Source organism: Amblyomma mixtum, chromosome 4 (genome assembly GCF_055824585.1).
Source record: "Amblyomma mixtum isolate Tamu chromosome 4, ASM5582458v1, whole genome shotgun sequence".
NCBI lineage: Eukaryota > Metazoa > Arthropoda > Arachnida > Ixodida > Ixodidae > Amblyomma > Amblyomma mixtum.
The window spans coordinates 45,483,819-45,494,385 of record NC_143015.1 but is presented as its reverse complement, the minus strand read 5'-3'; the positions used below and the strand labels follow the sequence as shown (position 1 = coordinate 45,494,385).

The 10,567-nt window shown below is 46.7% G+C and overlaps 1 long non-coding RNA gene across 2 annotated transcripts; it reads right to left on the bottom strand.

Annotated features, from left to right (window-relative positions):
* Positions 1 to 502: 502 nt before the first annotated feature.
* LOC149346400 (uncharacterized) lies at positions 503 to 9,071 on the bottom strand. Of its 2 annotated transcripts, XR_016292376.1 has the most exons (4): positions 8,845 to 9,071; positions 8,692 to 8,748; positions 8,123 to 8,275; positions 503 to 683 (listed from the first exon to the last, which is right to left on the bottom strand). It is a non-coding gene; the product is annotated as an uncharacterized LOC149346400 (long non-coding RNA). The 2 variants fall into 2 exon arrangements; XR_016292375.1 differs by lacking the exon at positions 503 to 683 and having other exon boundaries at positions 7,918 to 8,275; positions 8,877 to 9,071.
* Positions 9,072 to 10,567: the final 1,496 nt, after the last annotated feature.

The window sequence follows — 10,567 nt, the reverse complement described above, 5'->3', positions numbered from 1 at the left end:
GACGGTTGCCTAGCCCTTTTGAAATACCTACAAAGACCATTCAATTAAAAGCACCCAGATTACAATATTCAGCAAGAGCTTTCCTAGCACTGTCAGTGAGGTGGCAGTATAGGTAGAAGCATCCCACACCAAGGGATGGTGCAATCAGAAAAGGCGCTACCTACCTGTAAAAAAAGTTGAAATTGGCCCCTCCTATGCATTGAAAGTACACGTGCAGCGCCCACAAACATTCATCACCTGATTAACATTTCCACTGGGACTTCAGTACCCTTTTAGCAGTAGTCTTGGAGCAGCTTGTCAGTGAAATTTATTTTCCTCACTAACTCTGCAGCATTTTCTGCTGCAGGGGCACGAACAGAAAGGCAATATGCGGCTCTGCAGAGGAAACAATGTGGTGGCTGGGTATGGTCTCAACCGACTGTTTTGTAACATGGTTTGTCTATAGGGCCAACCATTTGTTTGTAACCTATTCATACGCTTCATTAATCACTGACAAGGCATGTTGGTAGGAATGCTTTATTTGGCACAGCAGTTCCGGCCGACATAGGTCTATTGTCATTCTGCTTGTAGGCCAGGGTGCAGACTTGTGAGCACGTTCTTGAGCCAGTAGCCTGGAACGATGAACAGGTGCCTGGGACCAGAGAACGCCACGCCCCGCAAGGTCGGTTGCTGCAGTCCCTCCACTAGTGGCAGCCATATGCAGGGTTGGATGCCATGAAAAGAGAAAACAAAAGTGGGCAAGCTGAGAAAAGTAAAATGCAACTAATAAACCACTAAGAGAAACCCACAAATTCACACAAAAAAATGGAATGCATGCAAGAGAGAAAAAGATTAGGACATCTCCCAACACACTATCGCAGCAGCCTACACACTCCTGTAGTGGCCTTGTGCATGGACATTCGAAAGATCTTAAAAAAAAAGATAAAGGCAACATTGTTCAAGATGTGCTGGAAGAACGACACACAAAAAGTGTGCACAGAGCTCAAGAGAGAATGAAAATAGTCAAGACAAACAACAAAAGGGTTTCACTGGGTCAGACCAGTACTAATTAAGAGGATCAAATTATCAGGTATCAAGTCTTGGCAGTTAAGCTTGGCCAGCCAGCAACACTGCTGCATTTCCTTTTGTGGCTCCCGACACTGGCGGCACACAGGTCAAAGGCTCCATATGGTAAACCCAAAACCTATAATGGGGAAGGGAGGGGGACACCAAATTTTTTCGTTGTCTGTTTCAAACATTGCGTATTACCCCAGGGCACATATACATGCTGCACGATTGATATATGCACCATAAATAATTTACTATCGTGTTACTTATACTGAGCGGTTTCGCTTTCTGAGCGCCGGGGTGTGTCATAACGTCACTCCCAAGGAAGAGCAGCAACCCTGGTCACGCGGGCTCCAAAAGTAGAGACAAAGAAACTGCTGCGTCGTCTGCTCTCGTACACACTCTGTGCATAGCAGGGCTTTTCGAATTGCCGGCCGGTACTACGATATGCTTAGCAAAGACAAGCGAGTGAGGGGCAATGTCGAGTTTTGAAACCAAGCAGCTCACTTGGGACAATCACTGTTGGAATACGCGATTTGGCCGTTGTATTCAGCTTTGTATTCAGTTTTTTTTGGTGATCTCGCACTGTATGTTGTGCATTCATAAGAAGATAAAATTTGTTTTGTACAATGCATTTTTAAAATAAATATTTGCTTTCCTTGTGATCTAGATGCCAACTGAAAGCAGCATCTGCTTGCATTGGATGAAAATGCTCCCAGTGCAGCGCATTCGTGCTATCCACATTGCACATAAAGTACGAATCCAATCCCACGCAAATATCTTTCCGCGTGCGTTACATCGTCGAGTTTCCTTGCAGTGTGGATGGAATAACAAAAATCTGCGGACAAAAAGACAAAAATGTAGCCGCTAAATGCATTCCTGAGTTAAATATGCTATCTAGGCAAGCTGGAACATTCAACAAAGAAAATTAAAACTGGGCGTCCAGCAAGCTACTCATTTTGAATTCCCGACGGTTGAAGCGAGAAACATAGTGGCGATAATAATGGACAGTATACATGATCAATTCACAGAAAAAAATGAAGCTGCATTGAAAAGAGATTTGCTTTCCCTGTTTGAGAAAGCTCCTTTTACGAAGTCCATCTCTTTATTATAGGTGGCTACCCTTTTCTTTATTCTTCCCAGCATTTGATGTTCTCTGCCAAGTGCGTGTCAACATCAAATTTTTCATTTTGAAGCAGACAATAGTAATAAAATTCAGAGCAAATACAACTGAATATTCTAGAGTAGTTCAGATATCAATACAGATAGTTAAAATTACAATACAAACATGTTTCCTCAAAATGCAGCAATGAAACCGAGTATTCCACACCAATATTTTACTCCTCATAATATATCACATCCTAATGCTTATTGAGCATCTCAATGAATGAGGAGAAATCATGTAGAATGGTACAATTTGCCTGAAGCATAACTGTGAGCAGGGAAAAACGTGACAGCCTGAATTTGTAAGCTGGCAAGTGGAGATGCTCCTCTTGTCACAGTTCACACTGAAAAGGCGTATGACCTGATGTGGCACACTGCTGAGAAACAAAAGATTACACGAAAAATCAATGAACAGCAGCTCAAGCTACAACGCGAGTGAGAGCTTTAACAAGACTGCGTCTTCCACGCTGCCTCGTGACACCTAGAGACAGATCCAACCGTGAAATGCTGTCCCAGATGCACCATTCTTGACGGGACATGGCCCGCTTAACTTTTGTGTATGGGTTTCACCACACTGGAATCCCTAGCCATAACGGGCCCACAGATGCTGGCACATTTCAATTAGGAATCTGTGCAGCAATTTCGGCAGCTGTTTTCCTTCTCACCTGACGAAAAGTGCCTCAGTGATCTGGGCTCTTAGATTTGGAAGTTTCTTAAAATTATGCTCACAAGTTTCTGCTCTCTTTTAATGGTTTATAAGAGTGGCGGCCATATGTGCTTTTACAGAAGAAACAAAGAGCAGCACTTTGAGAAAATGCTGGAAAATTATCTAAACGAAACACTCGGCATGCTTTCAGGGGATTCATAAACTGCTCATTGTACTGCCAGAGATTATTTCAGGCTTTCAAAGGTTGGTTTTTCCATCAGTGAAAAGTACTGCCGTTTCCTGCCTTTCCAATGAAGGCACCCTGTGCTCACACTGGCATCCCTTTCGACAGCAGCAATGCCATGGGACAAGCACCAAGAGATTTCCATAAAAAATATCAGCTTCCTATGACCTTATCACAGCTCAAACCACGGAGAAACTAGCCTGTTTGTTTCTGCAATGGCCCACAAGATTGACGAGGCCTGAGAGCAAGATTTTCAGATTGATTTTGATGCCACACTAGGGTGGCGTGGCTCCTTGCATGAGTACACTGAAAGTGCATGAATTCTGCACATTGCTATGACTGCGGCTTATTCCACAGAAAATACTTTTGAATGCAGCTATGTCCATTCGTATGCACCAGCACAAATTTACTGTTGAGTCCGGGAACCTGTACAGAATGAACCAGTATATACAATGCTCACATCATGGACGACAAGAAAGACACCCAAAACAGACAGGCTGCCATGCCTCACACATGTTAGAAGCAAAAATATGCCACGCCAATGTGAACAGACCGTGTGCTGGGCACTCAAAGTACCGCTGAAACTTGCGGCAGACCACTGCGTTAATTTCAGTCAGTCCTTCACACCCTGTAAAGCCATCACAGCCCTTCAGAGAAATATAGCAGAACCTCGCTATTCTGTTCTTGGTTCGTGTAATCTGCCGTATACAAACCCAAAAATTATGCGTGTTACACTATTTTTCTTCACAATATAAATCCTGGATAACTTTCTGAAACGATTCCCCGGTGTACATGTCCATAATTTCGTCAAATTCTGACGGCACAGTGCATTCATTGACTAAGAAGAAATGCCAGCCAAGCTAGTCATCATTTTTCGATACTTTGCCCAAATGCACCTGAGCACTGCGGAGAAGGCCATGAAAAAAAGCAAGGAGACAAAGCATCTTAAGAGCAGCGGCGGCTCCTCCACACTACACAAATGCAATGGGACAAAGTATCAAAACGCCAAGGAATAGTTGATGGACTGGACGTGCCATGAAGCTCCAGCCCCATGAAAAACGAAAATATGGAAAGAACTTGCAAGCGCTAGAAAAAGAGCTTTCCAAAATTTGTGCCAGCACACACACACACAAAACTTTTAATGAAGTGAAAGTGCCAATAAATGCCAGGGATTAGGAAATGGCGCAAAACCTGGACATGGAGACAATCACGTGCAGACCAGCAATCAAATTTTTCAAAGCTCCTAATTCAAGCTTCTTGCATAAAACAGCACTTGCAAAATCCAAGAAAAAAAAATAATAAAAGAAGGAGAAAAAAAAGTGGGGGAGGGGGGGAAGGTGGCAAAAAAATTTGCAGACACCATCGCGTCAGGATTTAGCATTCATTGAAAAGCAGAGTGCAATCACCTTGAAATCAGTGGGTGGCCAAGCAGCTGCCTAGGGAATTTCTCAGTGCCCTTAAGTCCTTACGCAAACAATGATACACCACCCAGCTTGCCATATGTGACAATGCCCATGGGAAAAATGAATATTACACACCACACAGCATGTGCAGAGGAGGGAATGGCCACGAGCATTTTGGAGCAGTCTTTGCCGCAAGCCAAAATTCCATTAGGAGCAGTTTTCCAGTTTTGTAGCAGGTGACCAATACTGAGAGAAGGTAAAGGTACGGATATGCCAAAGTTTAAAAAACTACTGGCTGCACAGTTTTTTTAAAATGCATATTATTTAAAAGGAAAGTTCATGAGTGCTTTAATGCATACGCCACACTGACATAATAAGACATGTTGCTGACATGCCTAGCCTACTTGCAGCTGCTTGACGCATCTGGAAAGAGAGAACTCTTCCCTCCCATTGCAAGGAGAGGGGGGTGCCAGCCTGTCCCCACCACACCCGAGGCTCGTCACTAACCTGTTTGCAGGTGCTGGTGTACGAGCAGCCACGACCCTAGCCATGCAGATGTGCCACTGCTATAGCTACTGCTTATCGCTGTCACATGACTTGGCCTTTCTGCAGCAGATTTCAGTTTTCCTCCATGCGCCGCACCTACCATTGCTGCGTTGCCAGCTGATCTGCGCCACTGTGCAGCTGTGGTCCAGCACCATCTCATTGCGTTCTCATATTACCAACGCTGTCATGGATAGCCTGCTTCCCAAATTAAATAAGCTGCAGTGTGTCACATCAGGGCGAAGCTCTCAGTATTGACAGCTACGCTGCCTGTAAAGGGCTCTTTGCAGATGTTCTGCAGCAGGATGGCAGTGTCATCATCCCCATCAGCCTGACTACGCCCACTGCAGGGCAGAGGCCTCTCCCATGTCTCCCTCCTACTAACCCTGTCCTTCGCCAGTTGCGGCCACCGTATTCCCCGCAAATTTCCTATCTCATCCGCCCATTTAACTTTCTGCCGCCCCCTGCTACGATTGCCTTCTTTAAGGACCCTTAAGGACCAGCGGTTATTTTGCCTTCGGATTACATACCCTGCTCAAGCCACATTCGAGGCTGAACGGTAGCTATGCAGTTAAAAGGTTTCGAGTGCACATTTTAAAAAATTGATCAGGAATCATTTTTTACCAGGTAAGTGGATATATTCAGGCTGCTTTCAGTTTGGGCATATTGCCGCTTTGCACATAGTTTTTCTGCAGTGCTATGAGGTACGCCTTAATGAGGTTTCACTGTACTTATGAGTAGTAAGGTTGCTGAATTTGATGCGTCTCAACGTGAAATCTGAACTGACTGATACACCTCCTGCAGTGAGGCCCATGACCCAAGTGTAAAGGTGAAGTTCTGATCAACTGCTATGCGATGCATTCAGAACAGGTGCTGCCCTTGATGGCCTCACAGATAACTTTGACAACAATGGCAACACAGACATCAAAGTTTGCTCTCCACCATTGGTGCCACGTTTGCTGCTGCTCTAATGTCATTTTCTACAGTGGCCCACTCACAACTCACCTCAATCCTGACGGCAGTGCCAAACCAGCAAACAACCTATAAGTGGTACTGTGCGGATGGATCTTATGGCCATGCCACTGCTCTAATTACATCACACCACTTTCTCTCACTCCCATGGCGACATTCCGAGCAAAGGTGGGGGAAGGAGGAAGTTGGAGCACCACAAAAGCCAAATGTACAACAGGGACACAATGCAGTGGCCTCGCTCAAAGCTCTAGCCCAGAGCTCAAACAGCACAGGCATGTCTGGCTGAGCTTACAACTTCTGTCACACCCGAGTTGACAGCTCACCAGCCACACACACCGCAACAATCACACACGTCAACAGTGCAAGATCTGGCGATATGATGTTAAGCCATCTGTGCTTTAACCAACCCGAAATTCTTACCACTCAGTCCAGTAGATGACCTCGGTTCTCTCCGGCGATACACCCAGCCATTATTGTTCACAGCTATGGTAAATTATCATTTCAACCTCTCAGATTCCCTCATCAAGAGGCATGAGGGCAATTGATTACTGTTTGGTTCTTCGGACCAAGAGGCATTAAGGAATAACTACAATTTCTGGGTAAACACTCCCTGAAGGGGCCACAGAAAATCCTCCACCAAAGCTGCAAATTATACTGTTTGAACAGAAACTACTTTTTGTTGTTTATTTATCAGTTTATCTGTACCTCAACGGCCCAAAGGCAGCATTACATAAGGGGTGGGCTGACATGTAACCTCCTGCCACAGAATTTTTCACAAAAAGCAAACTGAAGAGCTAAACTGCCCATCCCCATCCTTGAGGCTTTTTTTCCTCTCATAATTCCTACTGCACTGGAAGCCCTACGTTCGTGCTTGAACCTGAACGCCACACACCCATAGGTGTGCCGCACACATCTTTTATCAGCATAGCGCCACGTAAGATCATGACAATGCCGCATTTGAGGTCAAGAGGTGCAAAACAGTAGGAACGAAACGAAAACACTAATGCTGTGTGAGTCATCCCTGTGCTCTATCTTTTGGCTGCCTCAAAAAGTGAAACTACAACAAATATCGGCTTTTACTTGTGGGGAAAAAAAAAAGAGACAAACATAGAAGGAACAACACAAACAATGCCTCGTCCTTGTCTTCCCATGTGTTCTTCAAATATGGGAACTATTCCCTCGTTCAGCTACCTGGCCTACCTACATTCGCCTATGGCTTCTCGCCTCTGCTTATCTCTAGGGGCACAAATGTTCCCGGTTTCACAGCAGGAGGCCCACTTTCAAAATTATAATTTGCTAGATCCATAACAGCCGAGTTGCTTTGTTTACTATACAGGCAGGCTTTGTTCACCTGGGGTCTGCAGGTGAAAGCCATGTTGAGAGTTAATGTTCCCACGTTTTCTTTGTTTTTTCTTTCTACTTGACAGCCAGGGCGAAAAACTGCCACTCACCCGTGCAAAGCAAATGGCCACATAATCATCATTACCACAATGACCTGTCACAAGGGAGTAATTACTCATTGGCATCCACCCGAGCGCAGCCATACGGCTACAAAGGAAAGCTATACAGCTTTCTCAGAAACTTCGTAGTTAAAGAAAAATTCGTCCTACTCCACCTTGGGGGATTCCCCTAAACATTTGACCAACACTGTTCCCACTTCGAGTTATTGATCAATTCGATCTCACCCTACCATAAGCTTGCCGTCCTGGTTAGCTCAATTGGTAGAGCGACTGCTCCGGTGTAGCGATGGTCCTGGGTTCGAACCCCTGACCAGGACGAATTTTTCTTTAACTACGAAGTTTCTGAGAAAGCTGTATAGCTTTCCTTTGTAGCCGTATGGCTGCGCTCGGGTGGATGCCAATGAGTAATTACTCCCTTATTACAAATCTACTCCACCTTGGGGGATTCCCCTAAACATTTGACCAATGAGCTGTCACACACTGCAACAGTGCCTTGTGAGCTTTATGCAACTCACAAGCTTCCAAAATATCAAAGGACATTACGTTAGCTACGTGGGTCCAAGCACCTTCCCCGTGTAATACCGAAGCTCAGTGCAGGTGGCACAGCACTAGTTTTAAAATTCACAGGAGGTGGAGAGCTCACCTAGTGGCGCCTTAAAGCCTTTGCTGCTTCCGCATTCTATCGTCCCATTTTGTTCAGCCTCTGCGCCAGCAAGAGAACGCCGGACTCGATGCAGGAATCGGGAAGGTCCGTGCTTACAAGTAAACTGCATTTCGGTTTTTCAAGTGCCGTTTTCTGAAATGAAAATAAATTTAAAAGAACATGTTTACGCGCTGCAGACACCAAAGCGTAATCGTTTATCTCGCCGCAATTAGTGCCCCTGTTTCGGAAAGCGGCTCGTATGGATAAACAGCAACACAACTGTAAAATGAACCATTAAATCAGTAATCTATACACTTTTCTATTAGCGGGGGCACAAAAATCGGACCGCGCACAAAACTCACCGCATAAACGGTTAGTTCAACTGGACTGTTGTCAAAAGTTTCCCGCCTTTTTTTCGGGCGCACGCTAAACATGCCTGTTTTACATGACCAAAAGTTACGTTGGGCCGGGCTGACAAAAGGTACAAAAACATACGCAGCGCATATTCTCTTCTGTCGAACTGCACTGAGCTTTTGAGCAGAACTCAGGATAAAACAGACGAGTCTCACCTTTAGGGCCTTTGTGTCCACTGCCGGGCAAGCGGGCTCAGTGCTAGTCCTGGTGATCTGCAAACACAAAATATTCGGGCGCAAGGAAGTTCAAAATGAAATGCCGAATGCATTATAACGGGCAATCACTCAATACATACAGTACATACATACCAAAAGACAGGAAGAACAGAGAAATTGCTCACGGGCAACACGAGCGCGCGCAGCTCCCACCGTCCAGCCATTCTCCGTCAAGCAATGCTTGGCTCGGCTGTAGCTCGGCTCAAACATGACAAAAACAACAAAAAAATGGCCGGACGTGGCGTCATTTTTCAAACCGGATGCGACGTCACGGGTGAAAATAACGCTTGCGTTATTGCGACCGGGTCGCAGGAGACACTTCCGTAACTCAGCTGCGCCATGTCTCGCATGGAAGTAACTGTGGAAGGAGAGAGTATCCAGCCTGAAGACCTCCACTCTCAAGTAGGTTAGTTTAAAGTTAATTATTCCAAAGTCAAGGCCCTCTCGCAGACAGGGGAGGGAGAGCAAGCTGGCGACCCGACCCGAGATGAGAGGCAAGACAAAGCTTCAGCGCAAATAATGGCGATAAAGAGAGAGGGAAGGAAGCTGGCGAGGCAATCTGTTGGCACGCAGCAGACGCGCCTCTCCCCCGAGCTTCATAGAATAGTGCTCAGACCGAAAGGGGGTCTCAAACTGATCATGGAACGCACTGACGCAACAGTGGCGGACGCGGTGAAGATAGCGGCAGGTTTTAAACCGGCGGAAGTTAAGGAAGATATCGTACTCGTCAACCACAAGCAAAACTCGATTCTCATAGGCACTGACAGCCAGGAGAGGATGCAAAAGTACCTGAAAATCGGCTCCATTCCAACGCCAGAGGGACGCGTTGAAGCGTTCGTCTACCTGGCTACTCCGGACGGCTGTGGGAAAGGAGTTATACATGGAATTCCGGTCTCGCACACCGTGGAATTCATTCAAGATATGTTGAAGTGCTCGCGTAACCCGGAGGTGATGGGAGTCAGGCGACTTGGTGTGAGTCTCGCACCGTGTTGTTACTCTTTGAAGATGAGACAGTGCCGCACTGGATTTATTATGGAGGCATGCTGCTACGCTGCCATCTCTACAAGAAAAAAATATGAGGTCTGTGTGACATGTGGCCAACTCGGACATCGAGGCGACGTATGCCCGAACCCAGACAACATTAAGTGTCGAGGATGTGGTATGAGCAACCCCCTCGAGAACATACTTGTGACCCAAAGTGTGCCCTATGTGGGAAAGGGCACATACTCGGGGACAAGAAGTGCCGGGAACTGTACAGAACCCCGCACATAATTAAGAAGCGACAGTGGAGAGAACGAACGCAAGACAGTGAGAGCAAGGCAACAACAGACAGTGAGAACAACGCATCTGGACGACAGAGCAGACCAAGAACCAGGACAGAAGGGGGATTTCACATGCGACAGGACTCCTTCCCGCGCCTGTAGTCGGGGACAGGCTCTGGTGGTAGCTGCCAGTCCACGGGACGCTCCAACTCCTGAGGTCGCTCGGGTTCCCGGGACCGCCTCAGCTGCAAGGGCCCTTCCAGCTCCCAGGGCCGTTCCAGCTCCCAGGGTCGTTCCAGCTACCGGGGTCGTTCCGGCTCCCGGGGTCGTTCCAGCTCCAGGGGCCATTCCAGCTCTCGCAAGCGCTCCGCTTCCAGGGGGCGGGACAGCACTGGCAACAAATGGAACATCGGAGCCCGGCCCAAAATCGAGGGACGCTCTGAGTGTCATCAGCAAGGGTCAACGCCGCCCAAGGAGAAGACCAACGTGCCGGATGACCACAAGAAGGTGAGCTTTGTAGATAAGGTCTCCCATACTCATTCACCCGGTGGGTC